At 41.2% G+C, this 25,914-nt stretch overlaps 1 long non-coding RNA gene across 1 annotated transcript in view; it reads left to right on the top strand.

Annotated features, from left to right (window-relative positions):
* Nucleotides 1-753: 753 nt before the first annotated feature.
* LOC140733287 (uncharacterized) overlaps nucleotides 754-25,914 on the top strand; it is a 35,222-nt gene continuing 10,061 nt past the window's right edge. The window contains exons 1-2 of the long non-coding RNA XR_012100256.1: nucleotides 754-876; nucleotides 15,271-15,363. This is a non-coding gene — a long non-coding RNA (uncharacterized lncRNA). The remainder of the gene's footprint in view (nucleotides 877-15,270; nucleotides 15,364-25,914) is intronic.

Raw genomic sequence — 25,914 nt, 5'->3', positions numbered from 1 at the left:
AGGTGATTGGAGGACAGTACGGGGAGGGAGAGTTCTTTACACAGAGAGTAGTGGGTACATGGTGCATCCTTCCAGGGGAGGTAATAGAGGCAGTTATATTAAGGCATTTAAGAAACCTTCAGACAGGCACATGGCTGATAGAAAAATTGAGGGCTACATAGGAGGGAAGGGTTAAATTGATCTCAGAGTAGGTTAAAGGGTTGGCACAACATCATAGCCTGAAGGGCCTATACTGTGCTGTAATATTCTATGCTCTGTATTCAAAGTAGCAGGATCTTCTTTTAGACAGTCAATTAGACTTGCAGGAGTGGGAATCTGGATCAAAACCAGACTGTATTTAAGAAACTCTTAGACAGGCACATGGATGACAGAAAAATGGAAGGCTATGTAGCAGGGAAGGCTTAGACTGACCTTAAGAGTAGCTTTAAAGTTCTTCACAGCATCATGGGCTGAAGATACTGTACAATGCTATAATGTTCTAAGCTCTATTTTCTATATACTTTCATTTCTCTCCTTTGTTCACATTTCTTCCTGGAAATCAGCTATGACTAATACGCCTTATCCGCCCTCTCCCTGACAATATCACCGCCACTTACGTCATTCAGTGTCTTGGTCTCCACCCTAGTACAGATGTTACCTTTGTTTTTTACACCACTCCCCTTTGTTACAGAATAATGTGGTCTCTAACATTCCTTGTTCCATGAAAGGTCATTAATCAGAAATACTAATTCTGTTTCTCTCTCCCCACAGATGCTGACTGACCTGAATACTTGCAACAATTTCTGTTTTCAACAGCTGCATCACTAACACTTTTAGACAATTGTATGCATACGTCAGGCACGTGTATGGGGGAAACCATCACCAAAAATATTCCAGGTAATTAGAGATGAGATAATGTTATGTCTTGTATTGAACTGCTGCTGCTAAGTTAACAAATTTCACATCACATGTCGGTGATAATAAACCAGATTCTAATTCTGATCTATCTTCACTGTGGAAGACACTAGCAGTGTGCCTGAGGTCAGTGAGTGTCAGGGAGCAGGAGTCAGTGTCAGTGCTATTACAAAGGAAAAAGTGCTAGGCAAACTCAAAGATCTCGATGTGGTTAAGTCACCTAGACCCAGATCCTGTGAGACTACATCCCAGATTCCTGTGAGAAGATGCTGAAGAGATAACGAATGCATTGGTCATGGTCTTTCAAGAATCACATGATTCTGACACTGTTCTGGAGGACTGGAAGATTGCAAATGTCACACCACTCTTTAAGGAAATAGGCAAAAGAAAGGAGATTATAGCCCAGTTAGCCTAACCTCAGTTGTTGGGAAAATGTTGGAGTATTATTAAGGATGAGGTTTTCGGGTACTTGGAGACTAATAATAAAATAGGTCAAATTCAGCATGATATCTCTGAAGGAATATCTTGCCTTACAAATCTGTTGGAATTCTTCATGGAATGAATGAGCAGGGTGGACAAAGGAAAGGCAGGGGATGTCATTTACTTGGATTTTCAGAAGGTGTTTGGTAAGGTGCAAGGCATGAGGTTGCTGAATAGGGTACAATTTTGTGGCATTACAGGAAAGATACTAGCATGAATGGCAGAATGTCTGACGAGCAGGAGGCAGTGAGTGGGAATAAAAGGGGCTTTTTCTGGTTCACTGCCAGTGACTAGTGCTGTTCCTCAGGGGTCTGTATTGGGACCATTGCTTTTCAAATTGTTTGTCAGTGATTTAGATAATGGAATTGATGGCTTTGGGGCAAAGTTTGTGGATGATACAAAGATAGATGGAGGGGTAAGCAATGTGAGTGCAACAGGACTTAGAAAAATTGGAAGAATGGGCAAAAAAAGTGGAGAATAGAATACAGTGTTGGGAAGCGTATGATAATGTATTTTAGTAAAAGGAACAACAGTGCAGACTATTATCTAAATGAGGAGAAGGTTCAAACATCAGAGGTGCAAAGGGACTTGGGAGTCCTCGTGCAAGACTCACAGAAGATTAGTTTACAGGTTGAGTCTGTGGCAAAGAAGGCAAATGCAATGTTGGCATTTAGTTCAAGGGGAGTATAATATAAAAGAAAGCACATTGGCCTTTTCTCCTTGAAGCAATGAAGGATGAGTGGTGACTTGATAGAGGTGTATAAGATGATGAGAGGCATTGATCGTGTGGATAGTCAGAGGCTTTTTCCCAGGGCGGAAATGGCTAACACAAGAAGGCACAGTTTTAAAGTGCTTGGAAGTAAGTACAAGAGAGATGGCGGGGTAGGTTTTTTAATGCAGTGGGTGGTGAATGCATGGAATGGGCTGCCAGTGACGGTGGTGGAGACGGATACAACAGGGTCTTTTAAGAGATGCCTAGATAGGTATGTGGAGCTTAGAAAAATAGAGGGCTATGGGTAACCCTATGTAATTTCTAAAGTAAGTATATGTTCGGCACAGCATCGTGGGCCGAAGGGCCTGTATTGTGCTGTAGGTTTTTTTCCATGAGACAAAAAAATCAGAAGCAAAATACTGCAGATTTTTTTTTAATGTAAAGCAAAATCCATTGAAATAATCAGCAAATCACTGAGGTTAGGAACCCACTGTATTCAGTATTCATGTACCTCATACTTTTAAGGAATTAATCAAGTCCATTATTTTTAAAAATGAAAAAGTAAATCTTAACACTAACACTATGTACCTGGTAATACAAAGTTTGATTAATAAAAGGTAATCTGAATAAAGAATATTCTGCCTAAGCTTTAGTCACATCTAATCAGCGATGAATTGAAAAGTCAAAACTTTCCTTCAAGGGTACATAATACTAACATAATGATTACAACAGACTCAATTAACCCAGGCCATTTCATTAGAAACTAAGCTATTAAAGATGGCAGAAACAAACAATACCACTATAGTGAAAAATGTATTATGTTTAAATATTGTCTAGCATAAGATTGTGTCATTTATTTAGAACAAACAGGCAGTTTGTGCCCTCTTTTAATTTACTTACTAAAATGCGGATATCAGAATGTCATAGAAATCCAAAGTATTCAGTATGTACTATAGGAATGTGAACCTGCTTGTCTCACCTGGTTTGACTTTTTCACAAATACAATCCAACAGGACAACAAAGTTTTAACTGCTGCAGTGTGAAACAAAATTCCAAGCCAACCTCAAAAACTGGCCATGCTGGTGACAACAATGCTCTGAAGATAATTTAAACAAAATTATATATATGGAACTTAGTTTTAGTCTTTTGAACATTTTTTAAAAAAGATTCTGCATAATGTAATAAACAGCACATTCCAGTGAATAACTTTAAAAAATAAAAGCAAAAATATAAATTCTCTCTCATTATATAGAACTATGATATCATCATCACATAAAAGTTCTTTGAATTGCTGCAAATAAATTAGAGAATTCCAATCAATAACATGGGAAAGATTCTTAGGGATAGAATCTACTCACATATGGAGAAGCATAGACTTATTGCAGATAGTCAGCATGGCCTTGTACAGGAGAGGTCATGTCTTACAAACTTGATTAAGCACTTTGAGGACATGATGAAGATGCTTCATGAACGTAGAGCAGTGGATATTGTACTATGCCTGACAATTTCCTCATGACAAGGCTGATCCAAAAGTTTAAGACACAAAAGACCCACAGTGAATTATTATATTGAATTCAATATTGATTTGGCCATAGAAAACAGAGAATAGTGATGCTTTTTCTGACAGGAGGTCTATGGCCAGTGGTGTTTTCCAGGATTAGTGCTGGAACTGTTGTTGCTTGTGATATATATAACTGACGTGGATGAAATGCAGGTGAACTAATTAGTAAGTTTGCAGATGATACAGAAATTGGTGGAGGTTTAGAAACTGAGGAATATTATTCAAGGATTCAATGAGGTAAAGGGCTTTGTAAATGTGTGTTGAGGATTGGCAGAGGGAATTTAATTGAGACAAATGTAAGGTGTTGCACTTTGGCAGGTCCATTAGGAGCATTGATCTATAGAGGGATCTTGGGGTATGATTCCATAGCTCCCTGAAAGTGGTAACTGTCAGGATGCTGGAGCAGGGATCCAATTGCAGACCCAGTACTGTGCACACAGTGATATTAATTGAATAACAAATCCTGAGATGCAAACAAAGTCGGCGTCAAAGTTCAGGCAGAGATCAAAAGATCCAGAGAAATCCAAAAACCAGAATCAGGCAGAGTCGATATTCAGATGGACTAAGTACAGATATAAATGCTGGAAAGGCTCAGGAAAATTCACTGGCATAATCTGACCAAAAAAAAAACAGGGAAAAACACAGGACTGAAGCAATAAACAATAGAGGCAGATGATAGGTGGAGCACAATGAGACACAGGTGGCAGCAATACAGGTAATAACGAGAAGCAGATGAGAGGCGGAGTACTCAGTGATACAGGGGCCGGAGTAGAGCAGGAGTGGGGACTGGAGCACATGGCAATACAAAACCACAGACTGACAGCTAGGGGGAAGCACACAAAAAGACAGAGTTCACCTGGAGGTACTGACAGTAACACAAATAGATTGGGTGGCAAGGAAGGTATATGACATACTTGGCTTCATCAGCTTGGAAGATGAATATAAAAATTGTCAATTCATTTTGTAGCTGTATAGATTCTAGGTCAAGCCATATTTGGAGTACCATGTGCAATTCTAGTCACTGACACAGGAATGAGGCAGAGGCTTTGGAAGGGCTGCAGAAGAATTTCAACAGGAGAAGGCCGGGAACTGAGGTCGAGGAGGAGAAAAAAGAGGATCAGCTATGATTGAGTGGTGGAGCAGTCATGGGCCAGATGGCTTAATTCTGCTCCTGTGTCTTATGGACTTATGGTCTTGTTTGTATTAGAGAACATGAGATATAATGACATTTGGACAGATAATTGCTTTCTCTAAACACGAGATTCTGCAGATGCTAGAAATCCAGAGCAACACTCATTAAATGCTGGATGAACTCTCTGATTCTCTGGAGCATTGAAATCTAAGAAGCAATTGATCAAAGTGTATGAAAATATGAGAGATCTTAAGATTATAAGACATAGGAGCAGAATTAGGCCATTTTGCCCATCAAGTCTACTCCGCTGTTCCATCATGGTTAATCCCAAATCCCAGTCAACCCAATATGCCTTCTCGTCATATCCTTTGATCCCTGACTGATTACAAAAATATCAACTTCAGCTTAAAATATACTTGTCCTCCACCGCAGTCTGTGGCAGAGCATTCCACAGATTCACTATTCTCTGGCTTAAAAAGTTCCTCCTTACCTCTGTTCTAAAGGGACACCATTCAATTTTAAGGCTGTTCCCTTTAGTTCTGGATACCCCCACCATAGGAAACATCCCCTCCACATCCATCTTATCTAGCCCTTTCAACATTCAGTAGGTTTCAATGCATTCTTCTAAATTCCAGTGAGTACAGGTTCAAAGCTGCCAAATGCTCCTCATACGTTACCCCCTCTGGGCTCTCTCCAATGACAACACATCCCTTCTGAGATTTGGGGCCCAAAACTATTAACAATACCCTGTGCGACTAGTATCTTGTAAAGGCTCAGCATCATCTCCTTGCTTTTATATTCTAAAACCCTTGAAATAAATGCCAACATTGCATTAAAGAATACAAGGAATGCAGTTTAATGTGTTTTTCCGAAACATGGCTGACGGCTAACATCCCGGATGTAAATGTAGAATTACCTGGTTTTACTACGGTAAGATTTGACAGAGATGCCAAAAAGTGTGGGAAGAAGAAAGGAGGGGGACTCGCTGTCTACATTAACGAAAGATGGTGTAACCCTGGGCATGTGAGTACAAAGATCTCCGTTTGTGAAAGAGATATTGAGCTGATCGCCGTGAGTATGAGGCCATATTACCTGCCTCGAGAATTCGCAAGCGTCATTGTGGTGAATGTGTATGTCCCGCCGCATGCCGACGCAACGGTAGCGTGTGACGTCATCAGCTCCGCTGTTGCTAGGCTGCAGACACAGCACCCTGAGGCACTGGTGATAATTACAGGGGACTTCAACCATGTGACTTTGGACAAGACACTACCTGCTTTCTCCCAGTACGTGGATTGCTACACCAGGGGTAATAGGACTATTGACCTACTGTATGCAAACGTAGAGGAGGCATATAGTGCATCCCCACGGCCTTCATTGGGGAAAGCTGATCACAACCTGGTTTTGTTACAGCCCAGATATAAATCAATTGTGATGAGGCATCCCACTACCACACGCTCTTTTAGGAAGTGGACTCCTGAAGCTGAACAGGCCCTGAGAGACTGCTTCAGTACTACTAACTGGGATGTACTGCAAGGGGGGCTCTGTGGGGGCGTTGAGGAGGTCACTGAATGCACAACGGACTATATTAACTTTTGTGTGGATGCAGTTGTCCCTGTTAGAACTGTTCGCTGCTATCCCAATAATAAGCCCTGGATCACTAGTCACATCAAAGGCCTCCTAAACCAGAAGAAGAGGGCCTTTAAAGATGGTGATCGGTTGGAGCTTAAAAGAGTTCAGAAGGAACTCAGAGTGCAGATAAGGGGGGGCAAAGGAGCAGTATAGGAGGAAGCTAGAACAAAAGCTGCAGAAAAAAAGCATGAAGGAGGTGTGGGATGGGATGAAGATCATCACCGGATGCGGTGCAAAGCGGAGGGCGAACATAAGTGGAGATGTGGAGAAAGCGAACCAGCTGAACAACTTCTTCAACAGGTTCGACAGCTCAATCTCATCCTCACCGCAGAAATCCACACCAGGCTTACTTCCCTCACAGGAAAATAGCCACTCACAGGAGACCTTGCCCACGCCCAGGATTACGGCTGCACAGGTGGAAGGTCAACTGAGGAAGATCTGTACCAGCAAGGCGGCTGGACCGGATGGAGTTTCCCCACGATTACTGAGGGCCTGTGCGACTGAGCTGGGAGAACCACTACAGCGCATCTTCAACATGAGCCTGGAGCAGAGAAGAGTACCCAGACAGTGGAAAACATCCTGTATTGTCCCGGTACCGAAGAAACCACAACCAAAGGAGTTGAATGACTTCAGACCTGTTGCCTTGACGTCGCACGTGATGAAGACCATGGAGCGGCTGATAATACAGAATCTAAGGCCACAAACCAGGCACGCCCAGGATCCTCTTCAGTTTGCGTATAAGGAGAAGGTGGGAGTGGAGGATGCTATCACGTATTTGCTGCACAAATCACTCTCTCACCTAGAGGGGGTCAGTTGTGCTGTGAGGATTACATTCCTTGACTTCTCCAGTGCCTTTAACACCATCCAGCCCAAGATCTTAAGGCACAAACTAACGGAGATGGGAGTAGACTCTCACATGGTGGATTGGATAGTGGACTACTTGACAGATAGACCTCAGTATCTGCGGTTGGGAGACTGTAGGTCTGACACGGTGGTCAGCAGCACAGGGGCGCCGCAGGGAACCGTACTCTCTCCGGTCCTGTTCACCCTGTACACATCAGACTTCCAATATGACTCAGAGTCCTGCCATGTGCAGAAGTTCGCTGATGACACGGCCATAGTGGGGTGTGTCAGGAATGGACAGGAGGAGGAGTATAGGAAACTGATACAGGACTTTGTGATATGGTGCAACTCAAACTACCTGCGTCTCAATATCACCAAGACCAAGGAGTTGGTGGTGGACTTTAGATCTAGGCCTCATATGGAGCCAGTGATCATTAATGGAGAATGTGTGGAGCAGGTTAAGACCTACAAGTATCTGGGAGTACAGTTAGACGAGAAGCTAGACTGGACTGCCAACACAGATGCCTTGTGCAGGAAGGCACAGAGTCGACTGTACTTCCTAAGAAGGTTGGCGTCATTCAATGTCTGTAGTGGGATGCTGAAGATGTTCTATAGGTCAGTTGTGGAGAGTGCCCTCTTCTTTGTGGTGGCGTGTTGGGGAGGAAGCATTAAGAAGAGAGACGCCTCACGTCTTAATAAGCTGGTAAGGAAGGCGGGCTCTGTCGTGGGCAAAGTACTGGAGAGTTTAACATCGGTAGCTGAGCGAAGGGCGCTGAGTAGGCTACGGTCAATTATGGATAACTCTGAACATCCTCTACATAGCACCATCCAGAGACAGAGAAGCAGTTTCAGCAACAGGTTACTATCGATGCAATGCTCCTCAGACAGGATGAAGAGGTCAATACTCCCCAATGCCATTAGGCTTTACAATTCTACCGCCAGGACTTAAGAACTTTTTAAAAGCTATTATTAATGCTTTTTGAGATGGTGATTTAGATGCATATCATATTTTTTTTTACTGAGTTAAGTATTGTATGTAATTAGTTCTGCTACAACAAGTGTATGGGACATTGGAAAAAAAGTTGAATTTCCCCATGGGGATGAATAAAGTATCTATCTATCTATCTATCTATCTATTTGCCTTCTTTACCATTGAAACAACATGTAAATTAACCTTCTAGGAGTCTTGCACGAAGACTCCTAGAAGGTGGAAATGTCAAACACTAGAGCTTTAAGGCAAGAGGAGGAAAGTTTAAAGGAGCTTTAAGAGGAATGTTGTTACACAGAGAGTGTACAGTAAGTGCTTGGAACATACTGTCAGGGGAAGTGATGGAAGCAGATATGATAACATCATTTACACAGGCACATAAACAGGCAGGGTATGGTGGAATATGGACTGTGCAGGCAGATGGGGTTAGTTTGGATTGGCATCATTGGTTAGCATAGACTTTGTGGGCTGAATAGCCAGTTCCTGTGCTATGTTCTCTGTTCTGTGTTCTTACACTGATTGGGAGCTACATAGCATTTGCCTCAATGCATGAAGCTTTGCAGCTGAGAATTCTTTGAACTAAACATAGAGGTGAATCCTTGCAATGAACATGGAACTGTGAGATAGGTATTTAGAATAATGGAGACTTACAGAACAAGGGAAACTTATTTAGCCTATTGTACCTATTGTCACTCTTAAATGGTGCAAACACATCTGAGACATACATGTATGTTGCAAATTTTCTACATAATCAAGTAAGTTGCATATTTTATTATTTCCAATTCTATTTTAGCATTATTCAATGAGTTTGCTCCAATTATTTGGGCAGAGAATGTAAATCTCAAAAACTGAGTGAAATCCTTCTCCTCTCTTTGCCTTTATATCTTCTGCAATTGCTTTTAAATCAATGGCCAAGGATGACCAAGTTTAGGTCCATAAATCTGAGCGGCTTTGCTTTCATGTGGAGCATATCATGTTTCTTCCTGCAATATGTCAAAGGCCACAACGTGGTCTTTATGACTGATGATCTCACCTGAAGAGCAGCAGTACTGGGCATAGCTTTCCAATTATAGTAATTTGTACATATTCAGCATAAACTCCGCATCTCTGCACTCCATCTTCCTAAGAGTGCTAGCATGAATTCCAGGATCTCATGTGGTTTCAAAACTGTACACAATATTCAAGGCCTCACAAGTGCTTGATGCAGCTTAAGGAGAACATCTCCTGACTTGAACTCCACTGATCAGATTATATAGCCCAACATTCTATTAGCCTTCCTAATCATTTCTGTGTGTAGTTAAAAGTCTATCAGGATGCCCAAATCCATATACAGTGTACATTCTAACTCAGGACCGCGTCCCCCCCCCCCCAAGATAACATTTATATCTAATATTAATCTACTTTCTTTATGCAATATTTTTCATTTCCTTACATTAAATTTCATCTGCCATTTCGCTGCCCACATCTGGATTTTGTTTAGATCTAACTGCATTGGTTCTGCTGCCTGAATGTTATCAGCCCATCCCCTTAATTTTGTGTCATTGGCAAACTTCACTAGTTTATTTGTTATGTGCTTTTCCAAATCATCAATGTAAATTAAAAATAGCAGTGGTGTCAAAACTGATCCCTGCAGAACCCCACTTTTAACATCTTCAATATGCGAAAGTGATCCTCTCACCATAACTCATTTTCTGTTTTTGAGCCAATTCTGCACCCATTCGCATACCTTACGCTGAATCCCACCGGCTGTAATTTGATTATTAACCTCTCGTGGGGTACTTTGTCAAAAGCCTTTTGAAAGTTCAAGAAACTGATATCAACCACTCTATTTTATCATAAATTTTAGTTGCCTCTTCATAGAACTCCAGATATTAGTAAAACATGATTTCCCCTTTCTGAACCCATGCTGGCTTTCTCCTAATATGCCTGTTCTTATCAGCTGCTTTTCCATTTCATTCTTTATTATTGTTTCCATTATCTTGCCTGCGATACACATTAAGCTTACTGGTCTATAGTTATTAGGGTCAGTGCAGTCACCCTTTTTATACACTGGGACAATGTTAGCCCATTTCCAGGCCTCAGGGATTTCACCAGTCTTTAATGACTATTGAAAAATACTTATCAGGGGTTTGTATATATAATCACAGACCCCTGGATATATGTTGCCTGCCCCTGGAGATTTATTAACTTTCAGCCTTTTCAGCTGTAGCAGGACCTCACATACTAAGATCTCTAAATCACTTAAAACTACCTTATTTTTCTGTACACTTACTGGCATATTGCTAACATCTTTGCAGGTGAATACTTCAGTAAAATATGAGTTAACAGTATCTGCTATATCCTTCTCTGCATAATTTAACACCCCACTATTATTCCTAATACACTTAACTTCCTCCTTGATTGTCCTTTTACTACTAAATTATTGAAAAAATCTCTTAGGGTCAACATTAGCGTTATCAGCAATATCCTTCTCAATGTGCCTTTTGGCAATACGAATTTCCCTCTTGACTATAGCTCTCATATTTTCATTTGCCCTACAGTTAGCATCATTACTATTTTGTCTGTAGTCCTTATGCAGTTGTCATTTCTTCAATAATTTATTATGTATATGTTTATTCATCCATTAAACAGATGTGCACCTGGCTCCCTCTTTTCCTGTATTCTATTCTGAACTGTTGATAACTATTTAGTCTATATCGCCATTCCTTGTGTTTTCTGCCAAAGTGTATCACTTCAAACTTCTCTTTTTTTAAATTCCATTGGCACATTGAATTTGAAAGCAATGGTAAATGACATTTTTGAAATCTAAGAAATGGAGTGGAACAGACAGAATAGATGCTGAAAGGTTCTTTACCCTTTAGCTGGAGAGTTTGAAACTAGGATAAGGAATCAGCTTATTAGAAATTAGAGACAGAGAGACATTATAGCAGAAAGTGTTATAAACCTTTGGAATCTTCTTCCCCAGGAGATAACAGGCAATTGGTTAATGAGTGTATTCAAAGCTGAGATCAATAAACATTGGACTTCTATAGACCTGGGATAGCTTTACCCACAAAATCTATGCCACTACCTTCTTGAGAATCATAGAACATTACAGCCCAAAAACAGGCCCTTTGGCCAACTTTGTCCATGCCAAATTGTTATTCTGCCTGATCTTATCAACCCACACCTGGATCGTAGCCCTCCATACCCCACTATATCCAGGATTCTCTTTTAATGTTGCAATTGAACTCATATCCACCACTTCCACTGGCAACCTGTTCCATACTCGGACCACCCTCTGAGTGAAGAAATTGCTCCACAGGTTCCACTTAAATATTTCACCTATTAGCCTGAATCTATGACCCCTATTTCTAGTCTTACTCAACACCAGTGGAAAGAGCCTGCTTGAAATTGCCCTATCTATACCTTTCATAATAAGATCTCCTGTCATTCCCCGGTGATTCAGGGAATAAAGCCCTATCCTATTCAACCTTTCCCTATAACTCAGTTCCTCAAATCCCAGCAAAATCTTGTAAAGTTTCTCAGGTTCAAGTTCGAGTTCAAGTTTATTGTAATCTGACTGTACATATAAACAACCAAGTGAAACAATGGTGCATCTACAGCACATAACACAAAATATTCCCAAAAATAATTTAATAAAATATAAAATATAATTCAAAGCATATGTAGTGCTCAGCACAAGTAAACAGTAAGCAGCAAACAGTCGCGTATACAGTAAGCAGCTCACTATCCTAGTGAAGAGACCTTGGTGTTGCTGGGTGTTCATTAGTTCACAGCATGTGAGACGCAGGCATTACCCAGTCTAGCAGTCCTGCTCCTGATGGTCCTCTGCCTCTTTCTGATGGTTTTGGGTCAAAGGGCTTGTGGGATGGGTGGATGAGATCCTCAGCAATGCTTTGGGCCCTTAGTTTACCATGCTTCTAGTAAATGTTACAAATAGGGCGAGGGAGACCCCAATAATCCTTTCAACAGTTTTTAGTATCTTCTGTAAGGTCTAGAGGTCAGATGCATTGCAAGTTTAAATGATGAAGCCAATTAGGACACACACGATGATGGTCCTGTGGAAAGTTGGTAGAATGTGAATGGGGAGTTCCAACTCTATTAATATCTTTACTGTAGGTAGGTGACAAAATCTGTGCACAAAACTCCAGATTTGGCCTCACCGATGTCTTTTTCAATTTCAACATAATATCCCAACGCCTGTGCTCAATACTCTGATTTATGAAGAGCAAACTTATCTCCAGTTGTTTCTTCATGCATAAGTGCCTGATGGCATTTAATAATGAGTCAGAAAATAGTAGATAATAAATAAATCATGATGGTATGTAAAGCAAATAAAATGGTCAATATTACATTCCCAGAGAAAGTCCAATATACCAGTTCCAGAGTTGATTTGGTTTATCAATGCACACAGAATTGAATATTAATATATGTACATGCTAAAGTGTAGATGTTCAGATGGGGAGTACTGTCACTGTGTAGAGAAAAAGTTGGTAAGTCCAGTAGACAGACCAAGCAGGTAAGTGATGGGAGGGGATTACGAAATGAAATAGTTACAAGCAAGGAGTCTAACAGTGAGGTAGATGGTCAAAAGTTTAATTGAAATGCAGGATTATGATATTGTTGCCATTATTGAGATATGGACTGGCAACTCAGTATGCTGAGATTTAGCAATTTTAGGCATGACAGAGTGTAAATGTAAATGTCGATTTGCACTATTAATCAAAAAAGTGTTAATTCAGTATTGAGTGAAGATATCATAGAGGGCTCATGAAACAAGGCCTCATGGCTCAAAACTTGGAACAACAGGGTGGAGATACTTTGCTGCAGATGTATTACAGACCTCCTAAAGTCAGCAGGAGATAGTGGAACAGATATGTAGACAAATATCAGAGAAAATTAAACAAGTTCAAGAAAGATAAAATAGTTTTATAGTACTGGGTGATTTTAATTTCCAGAATATTAACTGGTATTGGCTTATAGAAGATCAGAAGAGATCTTTCTTAGGTCCAGGAGAGCTTTTTGGCAATTGGAACTTATCTTGGGGAATGTAACTGGTCAGCCAGAGAGAGTTTGTGTAAAGGAGTTTCTTGGAGGCAGGTACCTGTAGGTCCAAATATTTCAACGTGACTATGGAAAAAAGACAAGAGATGGATCAAGAATAAAGATCTTAAATTGGGGAGAGGCCAATTTCATTAAGATACGCCAGGACACAGCAAAGATTATCTAGGATCATCTACTTGAGGCAAATCTACATCTACATAGTAAAAAGCATTCAAAGGAGGAATAGCAAATAAATAAGGTCCAGCATGTCTGTTGTAAGGGTAAAAGCCAAGGGCAACTAATGCAGGAAACTCTAGATGTTGAGGGTATCAAGGGTTGGATAAAGAGAAAAAAACGAAACCTATGGAAGGTATAGAGAACTAATATAGGAAAGACCCTTCAAAACAATGAAAGCTTCTTAAAAAAAGAAATTAATTACTTTTATTTGTATATTAAGGGCAAAGTTAGGACCCATAAGCAATCTGAGAGTGGAGCCAGAAGGTATAGATGAGGTCATAAATGAATGGTTGGATGTGACACACCAATTGGCCTGTTTTCATCTTGCATGGCTCTATTATTATTAATACTCACATGACATGATATCATTTATCCACATCAGGTATGCACGAGCACATGAAACTTGCAGGTTGAGTAGGTAGTAATGAAGGCAAATGCAACATTAGCATTCATTTCCAGAGAAAAAAAACTAGAATATGAAAACAAAGGTGTAATGTTGAGATTTTATAAGGCATTAATCAGGCCATATTTGGAGTATTGTGAGCAGTTTTGGGTCCCATATCTAAGAACAGATGTGCTGGCATTGTAAAAGGTCCGGAGGAAGTTTATGAAAATTATCTGGGGAATGAAGGGGTTAACATATGAGGAGTGCTGGATGCAGCCCAGTCCATAAATGGCAACACTTTCCCATCATTATTTACATAGAGCACTGCCACAAGAAGGTGACATACACCATCAAGGACCCTCACCATTCAGGCCAAGCTCTCTCTTCACAACTACCATAGGTATAGACAGAGGAATAGAAGCCTTAGATCCCATACCACCAGGTTCAGGAACAGTTATTACACCATAATGATCAGGCTCCCAAAACTGCATGAATAACTTCACTCACCACAACTATGAACTAACTCTACGTCCTACAGATTTTTTACAACTCATATGTTCATAGTTGTTCATAGAGTTCTCAAGTTGGCAAAGTGTTTTTTTTTAAGCCTTGGCAAGTTGCCACAGTGCATCTTCTGATCATGATGGGCTACTGGTGGAGAGAATAAATGTTTGAAATGGTGGAGGGGTTACAGAACCTACAAAACTGGTCCCTTCTCCTCATCCCTTTTCAATAGCCAGGGACCCAAACAATTCTTCCAGGTGAAGCAACAATTCACTTGCACTTCTTTCAGTTTAGTGTATTGCATTCAGTGTTCACAATCTAGCCACTTGACAGTGGAGAACCCAAACACTGCCTGGGTAATCGCTCTGCAATCACCTGCATTCAGTCTGAAGGAGTGACCCTACACTTCTAGTTACCTGCCACTTTAGTTCAATGTACTACTCCCTCTCTAACCATTCTGCCTGTGGCTTTCTGCACTGTTTCAACAAGGCCCAACACAAGCTTAAGGAACAATATCTCTTTGCCTATCTGGGCACATTGCATTCTTCCAGACATTGTACTGAATTTTACACTTACACATAATTCATTCATTTTCTATCAGAACTGGCCACTTCTACAAGTCATCATTTTGGGTTCCGATTTTCTTTCTCTCTTTGTATAGCCTGGCCATCTAGGCCATGTCCTGTAACTTTGGTCTTAACAACAAATGAGTTCAAAGAGTATTAAACTGATTAGAACTGTAATTCCAAATGATACATTAAGTCATTTAGTCTCAACCCTGCCAGAGATATTCCCTTTGTTCTACCCCCACCCTCCACCACTCACCACTGAAAACTAAAGTGCTTTTTCTCTTTCACAGGGGCCCAGAAATATCATTTGGTTGTCTTTCTACAGTTGCTGGCTGATCTGCTGAGTGTTTTCAGCATTTTCTGTCTTCACTTCAAACTTCCAGGTAGCTGTGGTCTTAAGTGTTCATGATGGTATTGCAATAGGCTATGCTATCTAGACTGTTTTGAGCCTCGCGGTTGTGCTAGAGCTGCACTCACCTACGTAACTCTATCACATAGGCCTTGTTAATAGTGGGAGGCCTTGAAGCATCAGGAGATTAATCACTTCCAACAGGGTATCCAATGTAATAGTAATGAACACAGAGGAACTGAAAAACATTGTATTATGATTACCTGGTCGGTAAAACCTGGTTTATTTGCAATGCGAGTCAAGCGAAAATAGGTCTCTCCCTCCACAAGGGTAAGGGTGATTATCAATGTATGGGCTATGTGGCATTGCCACTACTACAGACAGACTCTGATGACAGTCTGAAGAGGAATGTAAATTTAGATTAAAAGAAAAACAAAATATTTAAATACTGGAATGAAGAAACACAAACATTGAGTCAAAACTTGAAGTGGCTGGTTGCTAAAGAGATCCGGAGAAGATCAAGGGATAAAAAGACAAGGGCTATGGTCAAATATTATGTTAATGAAGGGATCATGACATCCCCAGAAGTCTTGATTATGCAAGTTGGAAATATCAACAAGTAATACACCTTCAGTTACATAACAAATATTATAAAAGTCGTGGATTTTACTGCTATCTGCTAGGAAAAGGTGAGCGCTTTTCTACTTTTATGCAGATCAGCTATTGAACCAAATATCACATTATAATGACAGCAAAACACTAGGACAGAAGGTTTCTGTTACAGAGGTTCCTGCCATGGCTAACCCAAAGCTGGGAAAGAAACCTGCTGAGCAAAGCAATATGATTATCAGAGATCTAGAGCAGGCCAAGATATCCTAGAGTGAAGGACAATCTGCTAGGAACAGCCTGAACCCATGGCCTCACAGGAGTAATAAGTTAGCATTCTCAGAGTAATGGAGATAGTTGCAATCATGGTTAGTAGTGATCTGTTGGGACTGTGTAAGTGGATCAGTTCACTGGGATATCTAAACTATGGTCATGGCATAGCATCACATAATATAGAAGGCAGATGACTCAGTGTAGATCCATTAATAAGGCAGTTTCACTTGTGACTATAGAAAATGAAGCAACATCGTTTTTTTGGGAAGAGCACTGTATCATCAAAACTTACAGAATTTTCTCTTGGATCAACTTTCAATGGAATTGCATGCACTAAGGGAGGATTGGTTGCAACATTACTAAGATCCCGCTAGTGATAGTACCTTGGACTAAGTCGCAGGTTAATTTGACAGATTGTTATCTGACTACAACAAAAGCTTGAAAGTCATTGTAGAATCAAGATTCTTGGAAACAGTATTGAGCAGGAAAGCCAGGGGAGATGACTTCATGAATGAGGGAAGGTCTGGGGTCCTTCAGGAGTCAGAAGGTGACTTAGGATGCAGCACAGAATGAGAGTAGAAATTATTGGCATGACACAGAATAACATGCCAAATACAATGTATAATATTTACTACAACAATTAGTAAATACATCAAGCTTAATGTTAATAGTTTAGAGAATATGCAATAAAATGTGTTTTTATAGATATGCATAATAATAGAAACAATTATGTTAATACAACAGTTATAGTACCAGTTATGTCAGTTGTGTAGGAAGCCTATACGAATTAGTGATCCATTGGAATCATCAGGTGTGCAATAAATGAAGAATTTATAGTTGAAAAGACAAAGGAATTGGGTGAGGTGACGTTTTTTGTTTGGTTAAATTTATAGTTGTATGTAAATATGTATGTCCATAAATAATCGGTCAATTATATAATTGCATGCCTACAAAAATAGCTAACTGATGGTATAATTTTATGTTTGTAAATAGTTGATAGATTTATTAACGTCAAAGCAATGTGTTATAATCAAAGCTTAAGTGACTTTGCTTGGCCAGCTGGTCGAAGCTGTTTCTTCTTGCGCAGAGATTCTCTGTCACACCCATTTTATAGCATAATGTTAATACAAGGTAACAAATTTAGGATCTAGACAATTTTGAACAGCAAGTGGCACTAGAAAATCTGGTGAAGGTAGGTTTGCCTTGTAGGTAAATGTATGCCTGGGTGATCATGGAATATATGACTACACCAAGCTTTATCTGGCACAGACCCACCTAACTGAATTCCTAAACTTAGTCAATGCTCACTCGGCAAATGCTTGGTCTCCAGCCTTCAGTGATCTGCCTTACTTGCATATTTTAACCAAGATGCAGAATCAGACTGAGTCTGTTGGTGCTCTACATTACGGTAAACTGTTTGTTTATAGTGAACACTAGCTTCTTTGATCTCCTTAATTCCTTTCTCTTTCTTGTGTTTAGTTAGCTTTGCTCTAAGCCCAGTCTCTTCAACTACACTGTGAGATTGCAAGTTCTACCTTCTCCCCGCTTCCATGTAAAGAAGTTCCTTTTGATTCTGCAGAGTGGGGACTCCAGGAGCTTCAGGATTGAATGAACATGCAGCTGCAGTGTGATGGAGGTTGGCACTGGTGTTTATGTGTGGAACGAGCTTCCAGTAGAAGTGGTAGAGGCAGGTTCGATACTGTCATTTAAAAAAAATTGGATAGGTATATGGACAGGAAAGGAATGGAGGGTTATGGGCTGAGTGCAGGTCGGTGGGACTAGGTGAGAGTAAGCATTCAGCACGGACTAGAGGGGCCGAGATGTCCTGTTTCCGTGCTGTTATTGTTAAATGGTTATATGACATGTTGATATCTACTCCGATTTATCCAAATAAGTCACATTATATGCAATTCCAGGCAGCCTCCAAATCAATAACCATGATGCCACATCCAGACCCAAGACAAGGAGGTATTGAATCATTTCCATTTCCAAAGGCAGACGTAAATATGTAGCAGCTAGCCTCTGGGAAAATTCTTAGAGCCAGCAATAATGGCACATGCATCATACGTTGCTAGATAAAAACATTGAACGTACTTTCAGTATGCCCCCGTCCCAAAACTTCATTCTGGGATCAGCAATGTTGGTAATTTCAGTAATGTTTTGCGCCTGACTGCAATGTGTCTATGGGCAAGTTGTAGAACTGATGGCCATACTAGCTATTTCAAGACCAAGGAATTGATTGTGAACTTCAGGAAGGGGAAAACACACTTAATGTCATTGAGTGGTTAGTGGTAGAAAAGGTGAGCAGCTTCTAGTTCCTGAGTGTTAGCATCTCTGAAGACCTAATCCTGGGCCTAACACATTGATGTAATCATGAGGAAAGCAATCAAGAGATTCTACTTCATTTGGAGTTTGGTGAGATTAGGTAATTCAGCAAAGAATCTTGCAAATTTCTATAGATGTACAGTGGAAACTTTCTGACTGGTTGTGTCAAAAGCTGGTTTGGAGGTCCCAATGCAAAGGATCAGGAGCGGGCTATAGACTCAATCACCTACATACTCAACAATTTGGGAACAGCTTCTTTTTCTCCACCATTGGATTTCTGAATGGTTCATGAATCACCTTGTTATTGCTTTTTTCCTGCTATTTTCTGTTGTAATGTATAGTAAATTTTGTCTTTGCACTGTATTTCATGGCATATGTCAGTGCTAATAAACCTGATTCTGATTAAATCCCATAGCCTGTTAGTTCTTACCTAACAACCTTTTCTGAGTGGAGTCACAAGAGGCAGCAGACACTGGAATCAGGAGCCACATACAATGTGCTGGAGGAACTGAGCAGGGCTATGGATGGAAATGGATAGTTAACATTTTGGGTTGAGGCCCTTCATCTGGGATGGATTTCATCTTTTCTCAGTCGCCTTGTGACCTTTTTATTATATCACACACAGCGTAAAAAAAACAAAATATTATCATAAGTAAGTTAATAAAAATGTAAGTCATGCATAAGCACAGGTAAACAGTACAGTAAGCAGTAAACAGCTCAAAGTCCTAATGGCAAGAGCTCAGTGGTGGCTGGGTATTGATTAGTCTCACAGCCTGACGGAAGAAGCTGTTACCTGGTCTGGCAGCCCTAGTCCTCCCTCCCTTCTATACCTCCCTCCTGATGGTGATGATGATGATGGTCGGCTGGTGGCACAGTGACATCAGCACCGGACTCTGGAACGGAGGTTCCAGGGTTCGAATCCAGTTGGGCCGCTCCCGAGTACGCTTTCCAACTCGACCTCATAAAATAAAGAAAAATACTGTGAAATGTCTGTGAGGAGTGGCACACCACACAGTCTTTCATTCTGTGCCTTGTAAGGCATGAAAATGCTCGGCGCTGGCCTCACAGGCTTAAGTCAACGTCATCATCATCATCATTATCATCTCTTGATGGTAGCGGATCAAAAAGATTGTGGGATGGGTGGTAGAAATCCTCAACAATGCTTCAAGCCCCTCGAATACAACACACCCAGTAAATATCACAAATGGGAGAAGGAGACACTGGTAATCCTCTCGATGTTTTTTACTGTCCTCTCTATGATCTTGCAGTCTGATGCCTTGCAGCTTCCATACCACAGAACGATACAGCCAGACAGGACACTCTTGATGGTGCTCCTGTGGATTTTTAGAATGGGGACAGAGAGACTTGTACACCTCAAACTCCTCAGAAAATGTAGATGCTGCTGTGCCTTTTTGATTAATGAGGAGATGTTGTGGGTCCTGGTTAGATTGTCTGTTACATGCTCACCAAGGAACTTTGTGCTCTTCACTCTCTCCATGGCAGAACCAATGGAGAGTGGTCGATCTGTGATTCCTGGTGTCCACAATCATCGCTGTTGGCTTATCTGTGGTGAGACTCAGGTTGTTGTCCTTGCACCATCTGACAAGCCTCTCTACCTCCTTTCTGTATGCTGACTCATCACTGTGACTGATGAGGCCAGCCACGGTTGTATGGTCAGCCAACTTGATGATGCAGTTTGAGCTGGATCCGGCAGTGCGGTTGTGAGTCAGCAGAGTGAACAGTGGCAGGCTGAGCACACATCTCTGGGGGCACCAGTGCTCAGCGTGATGGAGCTTGAGATGTTGCTGCCAATTTAGGCTGACAGGGGTCTTTCCATCAAGAAGCCCAAGATCCAGTTACAAAAAGTGACTTCGAGTCCCAAAGAGGACAGTTTACCCACCTGCCTCTGAGGGATCATCGCGTTAAACTCCATCCAAGCTGAAATCGATGAACAATGTCCTGCGTATGAAGCATAATTTTCTAGTTGGACAGGATGGAGTGGAGGGCCGAGGCTATGGCATCAGCAGATTGAGCAGTAGGTGACCTGGAAATGGTCCAATGTGGCTGGAAAGTGAAATTTCAATCCAATACAGCTTGTCAAAGCACTTCACAATTGTTGAAGTCAGTGCCACTGGCATTTAGGCTAGTTACTGTCATTCACTTGGGCACCATAATCATGGTGGCTGCCCCAAAGTCTGCAGGGGCAGTTGGCTGTTTCAAAGAGGTATTGAAGATGGTCGTTAAGACTTCTGTTAGCTGGGCTGCACGGTCCCTCAGCAGCTGACTAGATAGTTGTCTGGTCCCACAGCTATGTGTGGCTTTACCCTACCTAGGCTGTGACCAAACAGGGCACCTATTCCTCAGGTGAAGAGGGGTTTTCCTCATTGTCACATCATTCCATGTTAAATCGTGTACAGAAGGAATTCAGCCTATCAGGAAGGGAGGCGTCGTTGTCATAGACACCCAGGGTAGTCTTGTAATCAGTTATAATTTGTATATCTTGTCATGTGTGCCGTGAGTTTCTGGTGTCACAAAGGTGTCTATGAATTTTCTGTCAGTACTCACGCTTTGTCTTCCAGACGGCACGAGAGAGTGCAGCTCTTTCTGACCTCAGAGTCATCCTGTCCCCCAGTAAGAAGGCAGCATCCTGATCCCTGAGCAGTGTATGCACGTCTGCAGTCTGGTTTGTCCTGGCAGTGTAGTGTTTAATTACAGTAACATCCTCGAAACACTTCACTATGTAGCCAGTCACTGATCCTGCATATTCATCGATGTTGACATGATGGTTGTGGGTACCCACCATCCTGTTTGAAACAGGCTTCCAGTGCTGAGGTGGCACCTTCAGTCCAGGCGCTAATCACCCTGTACTCGTTTACCCAGTAGACTACATACAGGGATTAGCAAAATGAAGTGACATGGGGGTTCCACAAGCATTAGTATAACCAGGTCTAATATATTCTCTCCTCTGGCTGCAAAGTTGACAAGCTGGTAGAACTTTAACAGGACTGTTTCTAAGTTGGTATGATTGAAGTTACCAGCAACAATGAAGACACTATCAGGGTGACAGCTCCTGCAGTGCTTCCCCAGCACTAGCACGGGTGTGGGGTAGGTAAACTGCCATAATCACACAATGGCAGTGAACTCCCTCAGTAATTAGGAGGACTTGCACTTCACCATTAAAAACTCTGTCTGTGGTGCGCGGTGGATGTTCACACACTAGTACTTACAGAGACCTCCTCCATTGATCTTACTGGAGATTGCAGCATTTCTGTCCACCTGAAAGGAGATTAGGCCTTCTAGCTGGATGGCCGAGTCTGGAGTGGTGTCCTGGGGCCATGTTTCTGTCAGAACGAGTGTACAGCATTGCCTTATCTCCCAGTGGTTCAAACGCAGACACAGGTAATCCATCTTATTTTCTTGTGATTGGATTAGTGAGTAGAATAGTTGGGAGCATGAGCCTGCAGGCTTTAAGTCTCACTCGAATAATGGTGTGCTTACCGCTCTGCGTTTTTGAGAATCACTTCCAACATCCACTTCCCCAAGTAGCTGAAGCAGGCTGCGACGCAGGGCGAGGGCCTGCTTCACACATTAATGCACAGTACCTTCATTATCCTGCCCATTAGCGAGGCAGACTTGCAAATGTTAATGTTCTTCATCTTTAGCAGTGTTTTTCAATCATAGAAAAGTTAAACAGGCCAAAAAAATTTCACCATTGGTTGGAACCAGAGAGGCTCCTGCAACTGTACATGTGATGTCAGAACTTGTCTGGTCCCACAAAATTTGTAGCTTCCCAAGATTCACAGCTATTTCTTGAATCCATGTACAATGAACTGACTTGGCTGAAGACTGGCTTCTTTGATGTTAGGGATCAGGAATATTGGGGCTCCAATCATACACAAGCAGTTCCTGTGGGAAGATCAAATATTCATTCAGATACCCGCAACAACCACTCTACTCCAAGCTCCATCATGGCAAGAGATTTCTGGCAGGAGAGAGAAAATGCTTCCTAGATGTCTTTGAAGTTTTCTTGAAGAATGATGCATCATTGTAACTGATTCATGAGAGTTCCTGACTTGTTCAGGGGTTATTCAATTTCTTCAGGGACTATTCAATATGGGGGAATGGCATGCTGTACCCCTCAAGACCCTGGAATGGAAGCAAGCACAAATGGCCCACCTACTCATGAAGCACCTCCTACCCTTCTGCTGGCAATTTGTGGATACCCACAATATTTTTCAGCCACTGAGCTGTAGTGGAAGCCACTCTTTGACTGGCGGGAGAGAAAAAAAACATTTTTGCAAGTTAGGTACAAGAACCACAAATGATGGATGTTTACGTGACATGAAGCATGCAGTCATTTCTTTTCCACCACAAATTTTTATTTCTTTTCCTGCCTGACAAAATAAACATTATCTGATCCAATTGTGTTGGTAACGAATAATCGTAGATGGAGGAAGGAGTTTATAAATTCCACGGCAATCTATTTTGAGTGCCATGAGTGACGTGTTTACAACCAGTTGCAATTTAATCACCTTCCTCCTTGCACGTCTCCCAAAGTTCACTGAGTAACCTCTGGACTTTGATCAGTAAGATCAAACAATGGACAATAAAATATTGCAGGTGTTGGAAACCTGAAATAAAAACTGAAAGTGCTGGAAATATTCAGTCATCGGAAAGCAAAAGTAGAGAGGGAACAAAATTTTTATCGGATCAGTAACAAAGATTCAATAAAGGAGCATTCTCCATTTGTACATTTATTTTTACCATTTTATATGCCATTTCAGGAATGTATCTCAGCCACATGATTACTCTGTCAGGCCCAAATCGGCAACTGAAAATGAAATATATTTCAGATAAAGGAACACAGCTAAAAATTTGTTTTTTTTCTCTCTCGGTAGTGAGTTGTAACCAACACTGTTAGTCCCAAGCTAGTATTAACATATTTCAGCATGTATGTTTCCATATCCCTTGATTCTAATAAATATTCCTGTTCTACTACATACAAGATCTGGAACTACTCCAATGAACCTAAAATAAACAGTGTCTCACAGAATAACTCATGAACAAGTAACACAAAAGCTTACTTTTGTTTTGACAAACCAACATAAATCTGGTTCTTATTGACAGATACTAGATATAGAGAAAAGGACATTTCATCAGGATTAGTGGGAAGCTGCGTGGGGAGTTAAGTGATCTTACAAGAAACATAAAAGCTGTGAAATAGGCTCCACTCTCCTTTATGACAGAAGGTATATCATTGATGAAGCCAATGAGGATATGTGGACAAGCGCCTTGTATCAGAGGCGATGGCACATTTTCTTTTTGAAAATGGCAGATTATCCCATTGTGCTCTTAACTTCATGCTCGCTATCTTTTTAAGTATCAGTTTATAGTAACTAACTAGATTTTAATTCATCCAACACAGCCGGATCTGACTTAAGCACTTTACTGGACTTGTGGCCAGGTAGGAAAACCAGTATCTAATTTCCATGCTGATTGTCCTTGGCCTGTTGGTGTCAGCCACGTTTCTAAATTGCTGCAATCCTACTGGTGGAACTGCTGACACAATAACGTCCGAGTCTGTGAATCTCAGCAAGTCCTCAGGGGAAATCCAAGTCCAAGTCCAAGTCTGTGTCTGCTTGAGGCCAAAGATAGCCTGTCCTGCCGTTAAAGGTCTGTGTATGTGTGTGGGTGGGAGGGAGGAATTGGGCTTGTTTTGCTGTCATTTTATTGCTTGTTGTTCTGCCAAGCATTGTGGGCATGGCTATATTACCACTGGAATGTGTGCCAATACCTGACCATTGCCCTCTGCACAACCTCAGGTGTGCCAGATGTTAACACAAACAACACATTTCACTAAATAAATAAACATGTTTCAATAAATAAACCTGAATTTTGAATCATGTCGGAGCTCCAGGATATATATCTAGCAATGAAGAAGGAATATTGATATAGTTTTAGCTCAGGATGATGTGCAAGGTGCAAGCTTGAAGGAAATGTATTAGCAGTGTTATCTTACAGCTTTTATCCTGCCCTGGTGGCAATGATTGCAGGCTTGGGGGGTGCTGTTGGAGTAGGATTGTAGATGGTATGAACTGAAGTTATGGGTGGTGGGGGAAGGAGTTGTTGGTTGGTAGGGAGGGGACTGCGAGGACACTGATAGTGGAAGGAATGTATGTTTAGAGTGATGGGTGGCTAGTGGTGAACTTCCCAGCCCTGGAAGATGGCAGTTGTGGACTTGATGATGGCAATACTATTGAATGTTGAAACTGGTTATCATCCAGCATTTCTATGGCAATGACCTTCCTTGCCATTTATCGGACCATGTTCAAATGTTGTCCAGACTTTGGCACATTCTTGTACAGACAGCTTCACTTACTGAGGAGACACACTTCATCTGAACATTGTGTAATTGTGTGTGAATGCCCAGCGTCCGATCTTTTGAATAAGCTGTTGCTGCTTCTCTGGATTATTCAAACTCAGCATCCACCTCAACAAGATTACAATAGGCCTCTGCGTAACAACTTATGCCTTTGACATCCAGTTTCTGGGTGCACATGGGCACTGCAAGATGCCATTAGATACACACCTGTTGTCCTAAGAAGATCAGACACATCATCATAAAACATTACAACACAGTCCAGGCCCTTCAGGGCACAGTGGATTGGCAAGTTTACTTATTATAATAAATCAACCTAAAAATGACCACCAGTGGTACTTAATCTACAATAAGCAGCACAACTCACATATAAAGCAAAAAATGCAAAAAGAGGGCTTGATTTTTAGACGATAGATTTTTATTATGTATCGCCACTTTCAACCTTTGATTTTTGATTACGTATGACAAAGGAAATCAATTGTTGTAAATGGAAGTCAAAATTGTAGAGTGGGGTGTATCAATACAAGTCGGGCTGCCCTCTGATTCTGAATGCTGCTATGGAGGTCAACACTGACTGCTTCAGATCAAATCTTTCATTTTTTTTTAACTCAAATCGGTTCAAAAAATAAAGTACCAAAAATGTACATTCATAAATTATTTTCTTCACTTGCCTGAGGTTGTGACGTGCCAGCACTGCCAAAGAATTTTCATATCTAACAGCAGAGGCAGGGTTGTCTACAGTCGATCTAGGGCTGACATGCAACAAGGCAAGATCTAACACGAGGAGATGTTCGAAAGAACGAAGAAGCACTCTCTGGGATTCACGTTTTCTTTGACAGAGACAGTTTGGATATTGCTGAATTTTATACCCACAATAGGTTTAAAACGTAGACTTCGTATTGGAACAGTTAGTGCTTTGGAGATTCGACAGACTCTTTCTTTGTCCTTGGCTTCAGAACCTCTGAGATTTTCTCTATGGATAGCAAGTTTCATTCATTGAGA

This window comes from Hemitrygon akajei, chromosome 9 (genome assembly GCF_048418815.1).
Source record: "Hemitrygon akajei chromosome 9, sHemAka1.3, whole genome shotgun sequence".
Taxonomy (NCBI): Eukaryota; Metazoa; Chordata; class Chondrichthyes; order Myliobatiformes; family Dasyatidae; genus Hemitrygon; species Hemitrygon akajei.
The sequence above is the reverse complement of the archived record's forward strand: the minus strand, read 5'-3'. Positions and strand labels throughout refer to the sequence as shown.